Raw genomic sequence first — 13,589 nt, forward strand, 5'->3', positions numbered from 1 at the left:
TGCAATTGTATTTCTACTTTAAATAAAATACAGTAGCATTCCTGAGTTGGGAGGGAATAAAATATTGTAATTTATGGTTTCAGTGTCCTGGCAAATCCATCTCTGCAATGTCTTGTAATACCTTAGGACAGAGTGAAGAAAACTAAATATTTAAAATATTGAATATATTTTACCCAGCAATTTGTTTATTACCTTTAATAAATTACATGTTCTGTGCAATTACACATTCTCACCACAGAGATATCGGTCCTCAAATATCAAAGTTAATGAGGATTTATTTTAATGAAAGATTATTGTAAAGAATGTTTAAATGTTCAGCTCTTTTGTTATATATTTAAGTTTTGCTCAACATTGTACTTTCATGTTGCAGTGGATAATAGATGAACACACACAGTATGGACTGTGTTATTAACACAAAAAAGCGAGTTAAAAATAAAACAAAAAGAGCTTCAAAGGGATCTTTGAGTGATGCCATAGTAGAACCATATCTCGATCCATAAGGAACCATTTTTATTTTAATAAATATAAGTGTGTCTGTCACGCCTGGAGCTGAAAGTGCTTCTATCTCTCACACACTCAGCTTTGCCTGCAGTCTCCAGTCTCCGAACTACATTGCCCAGGATGCACCACACACCGACATCACACCCAATCCCGATCACATGACACAGCACATGACACTTCCAGAAAGTAGATCACCTGAGTACTAGCCACATGGTTTATCCCTATAAAAAGGGGCTCATTTGCTCTCAGTCAGTGCTGAGTATTGTTGGATTTTCCTCGTACATGTTTTTCCATTGCCTGTGTTACTCTTTTTTTTTTTTTACCTTGCTTTGCATTACCGACCTTGATTTTTGCCTGCCCTCTGATATTGCGTTGCCGAGTTTTGACTTCTGGACTGTTTATTGTTTATGGTATGTTATCTTCTTGTTGCTGCTGTTTACTGGTATTGACCTTGCTTTGTCTGACCATCCTTTTTTATTTATTTGTATTTGCACATGTCTGAGACCTGCTTAGTTATGATATTAATTATGAATTATTTAAACGTTTCAACAAAGTCAATTTAAATTTACATTTATTTATTTTTTTTACCAATTTAAAAGTGTTTAGCACTTATAACTACAAATATGAAGCAAAATGGTTCTTCTCAAAAAGCTCTTTAACAGCTGTTATTCTGATAATAGAATTATTAATGAAAAACTAAACTAGGGAATGTGTATCAGAAGTATTTTCACAGTCGGAGTCATTTGAACCCACTGTTCATTATTTTTATGATGGCAGATTCACCACATGCACGCACACGTTCCTGCACTCAAACATCCATTTCATAAATCTTACAGACACCCCAATATCAAAATAAGACAGTATATATATCCACAAACAGAACCTTAACTGGCCTCTCCCACACTCTGCAGAACACTGCTATTACTGCTGCTGATTTACGGTATCTCCAACCGGCCGAGCCAACACAAACACTCTCACACACTCCACACTGAACACACTGCACACTTACACACTTAACATGCTGGGAAATCTTACAAAACAACCGGAGCAACATGAGATCCAGGAATAATTACGCTACTGATCTGATCGCGTTCTCTATCTCTGTCTCACGTTATTAAACACCTACAGATTAGAGTCTAGAGTTACTGTCTGTAGCAAATCCAACTTTCAGGAAGGTTAAAGGTGCTTTAACTGTTCTGGGGAAAAATACCAAAGTTAATCAGTATAATAAGGTTCTTTAAACCTCAAAAACCTCAAAAACCTTAAAAACATACATTTCTTTATTCTGTTGCTTCATGTTAAACTATAAAGAAATATACACTAGTCCACAACACAAGATTTCCTGTATTTACTTTCGTACTCCAAACAGATCTGACCAATAAACAGAGAGAACATTCCCACATTCCCATGGTTTGTTGTGCTACATTTTAGGGAGCTTGATTTTTTTTCCTGTGTGAAATCAAACCAAATCAAATCAATCCAAACTAAGTAAAGTTTAGAAACTCTTTGACTGATTCAGACCAGAGCAAACCATCCATTGGTGTAAGCATGATTCAAGAATACAAAGAAGGGTACTTTTATGGTATAAATTACCTTTCTGCGTAAAAACAAGAATGATTTTCAACAATTTATTTGTTGAAAATAACTTTTTTGGTCTACCTATATATTTAACAAACTTTTTATTTTACTAAAAATAATAACATTACTTTTTTGGTCAAAACCTAAAATGTTTTAATAGTTTTTTGTTTTACTTTTTATACTTTTTGTACCTGACACAAAATCTTTTCTTGGTATTTTCAATATTATTCTCAGTAGCAATTCTCTAATCTTTATTGTCACCATTATTTTTCCCATTTCCACATTTTTGTGGTATTGCTCCAAAGAATCCTTCTTTTTTTCCTTTTTTAAAAAATAAATGTACCTTATTGGTCAAAACTCAGACTCTTACTTCACACAAAACTTTGTATCATTAATTTTCTTATTCAGAAATTATACCTGATAGAAATTCTTTTTACAATCCTTTGTCACCTATTAGATTTTTTAAAGGAAATTAACTGGTCGAAATGTACTTTTTTTCTTTACTTTTTTAACTCTACACAAAACGTTATCTTTTCTTAAATGCTAAAAACCCTTTAAATAATTATTTAAGGTCTGTTATTTAAGGAACACACTGGCATCGTTCCAGAGGACCTTTTAGGCACCTTCAGTTTTAAAGGTGTTCCTCAGGTCTGACATGTGATCAGGGCTCTCAGGACAGAAACTGGAAGAGGTTTTGATTCAGTGCAGGACGCTGAGCTCCAGGAAAGCAGCCGAGAGCGAGACGCAGATATGAGGAGTGAGTTATGAGAAAGGGCAGGAGGATATCAGTAATAAAGCACCACTAAACACAGGCACTCCAGCTATGCGTGGAAGTGTCTCCTGTCAGGCCAGCTGTACAGAGCACACACACACACACACACACACACACAAACACACACATATACAAACACACAAGTGCATGTGCGCAGACATAGACAGTACATACACTTATGTGGTACACTTAAGGGTACACACACACCCACACACACACACACAGCCCCCAACAACACCACATTTCTCACATAGCTTTCCGCTGTCCCAAAGCAGCACACACACCCCACACAGCCCCACAGAGCACCAGACACAACAACCACACACACCAAACCTACACTAATGGACCACATCCACCAGCCGACAATACACAGATATACCCCGGCTCACTTCCTGCACTTACACAGCCCTATACTCCAGCTACTGAACTGGAGTCAAGCCCATATCCAGCTAAATAACACTTAAACAACAACTAAATAACCTATATTATAACAACAGAAACACAAAATACAAATATGCATAGAGTATTATGCAAATGTCAATTGTATCCATGATGTTTAAACCTATTTATTTAAAAGAAAAGAGGTCATTTGTTTTATACATTAATACAGTGTAGCTTTTATTAATTTTTGGCCTAAGAATTTCCAAGGGCACACTCTAAACTTTATAATTATACTTCTATTATTTGAAAAGTTCTGCTGGCATCCTTATAAGGTTTATAATAGTACATACAGTACATGAATGAGATTAGTTTCTCAGGGGGACGTCTGTGAAAAATATTTCACACTTTTATTTTATCACTCTACTCAGTGATAAAACTCTGTGTGGAGCTACTTTGAGTCTGAATAATTGTGTAAAAAGTGATTTTCTGTAAACTGTAAACAAAAAAAGAAAGCTGTGGGAGAGTGGAGGTGGGCTATTCAACAAAGGTTAGTACACTTTATCATGTTTTACTACACCAAAAGACAATTTTATGCTGGAGTTCTCCTTTAAGGTTGTATTGGGATTGGGACAGCCCTAATCTGATGTGGCATTTTCTGCAGGATACCTGATACAAGATACATGAACATCACTAAATATAAACATGTCTTCATTAAACAAGCAAACTTTACAACCAAATGAGTCTTGACTGAGTAAAATCTGAGACATTTGTGAAAACGATTCCTATTAAATCATCTGTCAGGCAGTGAGCACCAAGCTGATTTCAAGAAAGGCATAAAGCGAGAGAGAGAGATGGAGAAAAATAGAAAGCGAGAGAGAGAAAGAGAGAGAGAGAGGGATCCAATTTTACACCAAAAACCAATTTTACACCGGTTAGTATTCTTTAACGTGTTTTACTACACCAAAAGACAATTTACACTGGAGTTCTCCTTTAAGGTTGATGTGGCATTTTCTGCATGATAGCAACATCACTAAATATCAACATATCATCTTTATTAAACAAGCAAACTTTACAACCAAATGAGTCTTGATTGAGTAAAATGATTTCTATTAAAACAATTTCTATTAAATCATCGGTCAGGCTGTGAGAACCAGGCTGATTCCAAGAAAGAAAGAAAGTGAGAGAAAGAGAGAGAGAGGGGGGGGGGGGGCTGGTCTCAGCATGTTTGGACTAACTGTAGAAAGATTACTGGATCCCGGAAAGCTGCAGGAGAACAGAGATGGGCTATTCAACAAAGGTTTTTACTCTTTTTCATCATATTTTACACCAAAAGCCAACTTTACACCGGTTAGTATTCTTTATCGTGTTTTACTACACCAAAAAAACAATTTTTAGGCTGCAGTTCTTATTGGATCGGTTGGATCCAAGGTTGGATTGGGATTGGGAAAGCCCTAATCTAATGTGGCATTTTCTGCATGATAGCAAAATCACTCAATATCAACATATTATTTTTATTAAACAAGCAAACTTTACAACCAAATGAGTCTTGATTGAGTAAAACGATTTCTATTAAAACGATTTCTATTAAATCAGCTGTCAGGCTGTGAGAACCAGGCTGATTCCAAGAAAGGCAGAAAGCGATAGAGAGATGGAGAGAAATAGAAAGTGAGAAAAAGAGAGAGAGAGAGAGAGAGACAGAGGGGGGCTGGTCTCAGTGGTCTCTCTTTGGATACCCAGGGGCTCGATTCACACGTCTAGAAACAGGGGTAGGAGGTGAACAAATAAAGGCCCGGTGCCGAAACACTCCTCCAGATTTCTTCAGAATTACGACAGCGGCTGAACGCGGGCCAAAGCACAATTAACTTCTTCCTCTGCGTCCGCTGACAGGCCGCCGGTGAGGCCATTCCTCCGGCCCTGAAAGGCTGATTTGTCATTGTGACAGCGTCTCACTGTACCAGCGCTCCAATTAAAGCACGGGCGCAATTCGATACAGCTTTTATATACACTGCGCCCGGCCCGCGAGAGCAGCTCATGTGGGTAAACCGGCGGCTCGTGTGTGTGTGAGAGACAGTGTGTGTGAGAGCATTGTTAGCTGTGTAAAGGAGGAAATATGGCGTGCTGCGGGAGGGTGTGAATCATTTAGCAAAAATCTTGGCCGACAGAGTAACAAAATTCAGCAACACATTGGAGGATAAAAAAAAAAAGCGAGAGTGTTTTACATCGCTAGCTGACTGACTGTGTTATAAAAGGCCTTTTGCTTCACATATTAGAACAAAAACATCTAATAGGGACAAAACTATGGAAACAGGGTTCTTCCCCTATTCTTTACCACTGGAACTCATTACATTCTCTAATAATCAGACACAAACAGCTGTGTATGACAATTCAACAATTCTTTCTTTGTGCATTGACCTTGCAAGATGGTAAAATTGCAAAAACAATATAAAATAATACCTTACAGTTTTACAAAATTCCAAAACTCCAAAACATATGAGTTTAGGCTCAAAGTGAAAAATCTGGATGTGATTCTTTCATTAAAAAAATATTATAAATTATTTTGAAAAATTTTTTTTTTTAAAAAGCAAAATTCTTAACTTCTCAAGATCAAAGCACATTCAAACATTCAAAGGTAAGAATTGTGCCACAAAATACCGATTAAAGGTCAAGTGCATTTAATTTACTTTAATTACATCACTTCCTGTGTGCTACTTTTAAATTCTTGCTGTTTCTCTGCAGGCTCTGAAATCTCTTACAGGAAATGCTTATCTAGCTTACTTCCCTGCGTTACACTTTTATGACCTTTTATGGGTTTCTGGCTTCACTTTACATGACAAACCTCTCTTTATCTCTTACACAGGCTGTTTTGTTTCTGTATCTTTTTACATGTGAAGCATGTAAATGACCTTTCCTCTGATTGGCTGCTCAGAATTGTGCTTTATTCAAAAAGCACTGCTGAAATCTTCTTTTAAAAGTAACAGGATAAATGGGTGGAGCTAAATGGCTTGAATCTGAACTGATGATGACACAGTAAGGAACAGAAAGGTTTGGGAAGAGAGAATGTGATTGAAGGGGAGACTTCCAGCTTTAACTCAACAGCTTAAAAGCACTGAATTAAAATACCTGCTCATTTTCCATTTTCATTACTCCATTGAACAATTGTCTATCCAGTGTTTCATTAATTTTTCACCAAGACCTTGCAGCAGAATTGATGATGGTCTGACCACTGCACAAAGCAGCTCTTCTCCATCCAGCACATCCCAAAGATTCTCAATGAGGTTAAGATCTGGACTCTGTGGTGAACTCTCTCTCAATCCATGTGTGAAAATGATGATCTCATGCTCCCTGAACCCTGAACTCTTTCACTATTCCAGCACCATGAATCCTGACATTGTTATCTTGGAATATGGCCGTGCCATCAGGGAAGAAAAAATCCATTGATGGAATAACCTGGTTTATATTCAGTATATTCAGGTAGTCAGCTGACCTCATTCTTTCAGCACATACTGTTGCTGAACCTGAACCTGCAGACCAACTGCAGCATCAAACCAACCCCACATCATTTACTTACTTAAATCCAGGTGGAGACTTTTTTCTTTGGCCAGACAGTGTATAATGCTGATATGTTATACGTTAGCGTTCTACGGTTAAGTAGTCACAATACTAAAAGAGTGTTAATAAGAGACAAGAGATGACAGAGGGATGAGGTCTACACTGTAAGCCCGGATAAATTGAATTTACAAAAAAAAAAAGCCTTAAAATTGCCAAAAAGTTGCCTTAAAAAAGTTAAGTAACGGGTAGTAAAAAAAGAACATCAAGTTATTACAACTAAAGGGGAAGTTGATTTAACTTTTTTATTTTTGTTATACTGTAAGACCGGATAAGTTGAGTTTACTTAACTTTTTTAAGGCAGCCGGTTTTCTTAGATTTTTTTTTTTTAGCAATGTGAAATGAAACCTTGAGTTAGCATAAATTAAAATATCAAGTTATTACAACTAAAGGGGAAGCTTATTTATTTATTAAGGTAGCCCCGGGGGAATCACTACACACTGATGGTGAGTGTTAGTCAGAAACTGTTGCACACAACCAGTATGCAAATAGATTGTGACAGAAGCCAATGGAAAAAGAAGCTGCCAAACAACAAATGTTTAACTAACTCAAAATAGTTGAGTATTGTTTAGAAATATCCAATTTTATGTAAAACAGACTTAAATCATTTGAGTCTCTTGAGACTGTGATGAGCAGACTGAGTACACTAGCAGAGCTTGAATGAATAATTAGCAGGATGGAGGCGTCATTGCTGTAACACTAGAAATAGAGCAACAGTGGCCCCCCGCCTAGTGATGAATGTGACCGACATGGAAGAGTTTGACACACAACACAGTGGGGTCTTCCTGGCTTCTGGACCCTCAACCCGCCAACCCCCCCCAGACCTCAGCTATCCATTTCCGAGAGCATCGCTCCCCAGGGGTCACCACCGTGCCAGCGTGATCTGGGCGGCGTTATCACAGAGTTACGAGCTCCAGTTACCGCGTGGGATCAAAGGTCAAAAGGCAGCCATTGACTGTTAATGGTGGGACTATTGCCACTATGGTTGATTGAAGTCTTCTGTAGAAAAGAAACTGTCTACCAGGCTTGGGGTCGAGAACTCCTCTGTAGAAAAAAAGGGATTCAACCAGCAACCATCTGGTCCTTTATCCCAATAAACAAAGCCATGGTTGCACCCATGTTTGGTTTAAGTCTACTGTAAATAATTAGATTTCTGCTGGTCCAAGGGATTGATTCAATAATATTCTGGTTCCAAGCCCACTTAAAAAAATTTGGGAAATTGCTGCCCATCATGGCATGATAGCATCCCGCTTCTCAATAATTTGGGCTACAATTGCCCCCAAGGTAGGTTAAACTATGAAAAAAGTGTTCTCTGCTTGTGTATGGGATTGAGCCAGCAACTTTCTTGTGCCAAGGCCTATTTGCCAACATTTGGGCTTTAACTGCTCCAAAATTCTTTAGCTCTTCTCTAGCAAAAGGGATTGAACCAGCAAACGTCAGGTTCCAAGTAAACTTTTCCAATCTTTAGGCCATAGCTACCCCCAGTTATGTTCTGCTCCCAAGGCCTATTCGCCAACATTTGGGCTTTAGCAAGGGGGACTGAACCGGCTTCCATCTTCAGGTTCCAAGTTAACTTCTTCAATCTTTAGGCCATAGCTGCAGTTACGTTCTGCTCCCACGGCCTATTCACCAACATTTGTTTTTTCGTTGCCCCAAATTCTTCTAAGGAAAAAGAGCTATATGCTAGTCCTGGTGCTCAAACCAGCAACCATCCCAAGACTCTCCAGTAATTCTCCAGTGATATCGCAGGTTTTCTAACATTTGGGATATGGCTGCCCCAATGGTTGGTTGAAGTCTCCTGTAGAAAATTGACTTTCTTCAGATCAACCATCTGCAACCATCTGTTCCCAAGACCACATTTCGAACCTTTGGACCATAACTCTTTTGTAGAAACTAACTTTTCAACCAAGCCAGTGACTTTCTGTTCCCAAGCCTGATTTTCCAACCTTAGTGCAGTGCTGCCCCATGTTAGTTTGAGGCTCTCTGCTGCTACAGGGGATCAAGGCAGCAACCTTCTGGTGCAATAAACCAATACCCCCATTTTTAGGCTTTTACAGCTGCTCCCAAGGTTGTTTTGTTAAACTCTTCTGTATAAAAAGAGCTACATGAAAGAACAGCTTTATAATCCACTGTAAATATGTGATTCTTTCTTCTAGAACATCTTTGTTCATTTACTAAAAAAAAAGAAACAAAACTGACAAAACAAAACACAGAAGCACCTATTGTCTACACACAGCGATGCTGCTCGGTGTCAACTGAGCCAAAAGAGTCTCAGAACAAATGTTCTGTGTGCCCTTACAGGCAGGAATTCCAAAAATAACAAAAGAAAAACTCTACTGGCACGCTGAGAGTTTTGCCTTTGCCTGCACAAAGTGTGCTGCATAATTAGAAAGCGCTATTATTTCTGCCAAAGCAGAACGCAAAGCATCACTTCACTCCAGCTCGTCTACATCGGCGACAGCATGTGTGACTTCATTCCAGCGCATTCATCACATTATAGCAGCTCTCAGAGGAGGCCGGATTTAAACTGCAATTTTGTCTGGAGGTCCCGACCGCGAGACGGACGTCCACCTGGCCACAGGCTGGGCCGTGTTTATCCTGGAGCTCCGAGCTCCGTACAGGTGCTCCTCAGGACCAGATAACAGTACTGGAATGTGAGTTTCCAAACACAGGTGCTTCTTATGAAAAGCGGGGAAATGGTTTGGACCGCAGCTGTGTTCGCCGGGCCTGCACTTATGAAAACACACAGGAGTGCAGGAATTTGATAGAGAATCCCATCAGCTTAGCTGTTCTTTCGATACGATCACAAAAAAGCATAGAACTCTCCTGTTAATCTTCCCAGCTTATTTTATATTCAGATTAGTCCGAGAGGCATGAAAACAAGTAGCCCAAGTGCAATCTTTAAGGCATGTTTATTGGTGTGTGTGTGTATTATTACAGCTTTATATGTGCAGGCTTTGAAATCAAATTTTGAACTCCAGGGTAGAGCAGAGCCAGAGCGCTGACGTCAGAATCTACAATTTTAGCTCCAAACGGGTTTAGCTGAGAGTCCTCCTCAGCCTGCCAGGGATGACCGTCCTATAACAAACAGCGAATATGAGATAAGTCAATAGTGTGAGCCAACATGTGGCTTATTTCTGGGATTATGGGCTGAGTGAAAAATATATAAAAACTCAACACAAACACAGCCACGTCTTTTATTCTCAATTCACTTAAAGTCCTTCAGACTGTTTCGCTACTGTTACTTTAAGACTGAGTGAATAAGACCATGTGAATAAAGCTCTCTGGTTGACTGCTGTCAACTGCTGGATATTAAAGGATGAGAGGGCGGAATCATTAATAAAAACAAACTTAAAACTAATCAGAAACACTGAAAATAAACATTAAACACTAGACTAGAACAACCAGACAAGAAACATTAAACAAACAGGAATAAATTGAGAACAGAGAACAAACTGAACAGAAAACAACCATGAACTGACATGAAACACACAAGACCAGACAAAGGAAGACTGAACCAAAGGGGCTATATATACACAGACACTGACAAGGAACACCTGGGGAAGTTAACAAGGGGGCTTTAGGAGATGAAAACAAAACAAACTAGGGAATCACAACAGAAAGAAACATAAAGGGAAAGCATGACAGGATCAGGAGGATTTGTGACAGCTGCCATGTATAGACAATACAACATGATTTTGTATCAATATATAAAGTTATTAGAGAAGTATTTACATAAGATTGTGTAAAATTAGATTTTTTTTGTGAATCTTTAAGTAAATACTGAAATAGTGCAATCACATTTTATTTTTAATAACATTGGTGAACAGTGCAGTCGTAAATACAGCTTTAAAACATTTTCGCTAAGGTCTTCAAATATTCTCAAAATGGTTTCATTCATTTTTACTGCTATAGTAAGAAGTGGATGTTAAACCTATATAATATGTTGCCTTTAAATACTCCTCAAAACAAAGACTGTGTAGGACAAGGGTTTTAAACTGTTTGTCTTGGGCAACCTAATTACAGAGTTTGTGTTGAACCCAGGAACAAAAGGCGAGGCTATATATGTGTGTGTGTGTGTGTGTGTGTGTGTGTGTGAAATGTTACATTTTTAAGTGAAGTTTTCAACTTTTAGAAACATATTTTTATAGCATGACACATTATTTTGTAAATAAAATTCTTCACAAATACTGTACCATTAAATACAACTATTGGAACTGTTTGGAAGCTGTGCATGTAAATAAATGTAATAATGTAATACATTTAGGTGTATGATATTTGCAAATCATTTATTTGTTTTTATTTACATTTATTTACATTTTGCACAGCATCCCAACATTTTTTGGATTACTATTAGTTGTAGTCTATATAGTACAAAAAGATCTCTCACTGTGAAAGGAAAGCTACACAATCCAGATGTTGAGCAGGTTTGATACAGTGACGTGAAGAACCATATTATTACTTTTTTTTTTTTTTTTTTTAATTTTTTATGTATTAGTTTCCACTGTTTATAATTTTATTACATGATTAAAAAATATATTAAATGGGAATGGTCCTGCGGACTGGATGCTGCCCCTCTATTACGAGAATCTGCACGTTTGATTTCTGGATTATTCTGCATCTCCATCAGCAGCCGGAGTCCGAGAGAGCACTTTTGAACATGTTCTCTCTGAATGGGTAAATGGTGTTCTCTCCCCACACATCACTGCCAGGGTGATATTGATAAATTGGTCAGCACAGGTGTCTGTTAGCTGATGTATCAGAGCTGAGTCGCTGCGCTTTCCTCCGAGTGCATTTCTGGCTAGCTGGGTCAGCATCACCTTCCTAGTGTTGGGGGCATCAGTAGGGATCAGGGTCTTTAAAAAATGAGTGTGTCGGGAAATTGGCTTTCCATGTTGGGGAACAGATGGAATAAAATGATTAAAAAAAATAATATTTAAAATGCTTTAAGTAAAACGAGAATGGACTCTGATAGTGATAGCGACCGTTGGACTTTGGCATCTGTAATATGCAGATGTGGCTGCAGGACTGAGCAGCCACTGAATAAGGCCTCCTCTGACCCGCTCTGGACGAGTGTGGACGGGAATGCGGGCGTCTGCCTCCACGCCCATACTCCTGACCACAGGGCCACTCCACCAGGCACCCAGCGGCCTGCCAAGAAAAACCTGCCAGCCGAGAGCAGGCCAAGCCTCAGCTCCAGCTCCAACTCCAGCTCCAGCACAGAGCCACGGCCTCCCTCAGCTCTACACACACACACACACTAACACACACACTAACACACACACTCGCTCAGTGCTCTCCTGCTGCAGGCCTCCCAGAGAGATGGGCGGGCGGCTGGAAAAAGAAGCGCAAATGTGCCATTGAGTGGGAACGGTACATACCAGGAGGGGGGCATGCTGGAGAAAACGAAAGAAAAAGGGGGCATTTACTGGAATAAGGTGAGGTTAGGACCTGGACGAGGTGGTAAAATGTAAGTACATGATACGAATCATTAGTTATTAGTTATAAGTACTAATGCTTTCACTTATCACATTAGTTATAATGTGTTATACATGGATCATATCTCAAATCCAAATCAAAGCAGTGATCTGGAGACATATGATAGCATACTGCTGCTGCCAAAATACTTAATTTACTCAATATAAATCCAAAAACATAACTTGATTTGTAAGACACATTACTTACATATACTATAATCAAGCAATAATACACGAGAGGGAGTGCTATAACATGTAATATTGGCACTGCAGTGCGAACCTTGAGTGTACTATTGTGATTATACCACAGTACCAATATCGCTGTTTATTGAAAGATTTAAAGAGTTAAAGAGGAGGAGAAAATATGATCTATTTGGTTATAAAAACTCTGCCAGTTAAAATAGTTTCATTTCTGCTCTGTTTGTAGCTGCACTGTTTGGTTTGTAAGCGCTGCATCATTGCTAGGTTACCTGTATGTGGTGGAGTATTACATGAAGAGCTTCAGTTACAGTGCATTACTGGCTGATAATGGCACTCATAGAACACCTCTCAACCAATCACATTGCAGGGAACTAACGGAACGGAACTAACTGTGGTATAATAGTATTCTTATAATTACAGACTGTAATTCTCTTACTTTATACTTATCCTCCTTTCACCCTGTTATTTGTTGTGCTGATGGTATGAGTGAAACAGATACAGCAGTGCTGCTGGAGTTTTTAAACACCTCAGTGTCACTGCTGGACTGAGAATAGTACACCAACCAGAATTATTCTATGGGCACTGATGAAACACTAGAGGACACCCAATACAAACTGTGCAGCAACAGATTCAGAGCTTCTGTCTCTGACTTTACTTTATCTACAAGGTAAAGAAACTATAGGTAATAGTATATAATAGAGTTTAAAAACTCCAGCAGCACTGCTGCATATTGAGATATGAGGTTTAAATCCCAATAATCGCCCAGACCAATAATATACCTACAGTAATTTTACAGTATTCTTTGTGTAATAATGCACAGAGAAACCGGAATGAGAAAATAGACAAAAGAAGGTAAGAGAAGGAGTGAAGATGTTCAGAGGAAGATCTGAGTGTCTCTCCTAATGACTGCAGCAGTGTAACGCAGTAGGTATGACTACGCGTTTCAGCATAATTGATTCTTTTCCCTTAAAGCTGGACCACCAGGGCCTCATGCCAACATTCCCCACCGCCACTCAATGGCCCCCTTTGTGAGTCAAATGCAAGTCAACAGCTATTAATTAGCACGGCTCAGT

The 13,589-nt window shown here is 38.8% G+C and overlaps 1 protein-coding gene across 1 annotated transcript in view; it reads right to left on the minus strand.

Annotated features, from left to right (window-relative positions):
• Positions 1 to 13,589, minus strand: part of gpc3 (glypican 3) — a 261,250-nt gene that overhangs the window by 6,655 nt on the left and 241,006 nt on the right. The gene's annotated exons all lie outside the window — the stretch shown is intronic.

This window comes from Astyanax mexicanus, chromosome 10 (assembly GCF_023375975.1).
Source record: "Astyanax mexicanus isolate ESR-SI-001 chromosome 10, AstMex3_surface, whole genome shotgun sequence".
NCBI lineage: Eukaryota > Metazoa > Chordata > Actinopteri > Characiformes > Acestrorhamphidae > Astyanax > Astyanax mexicanus.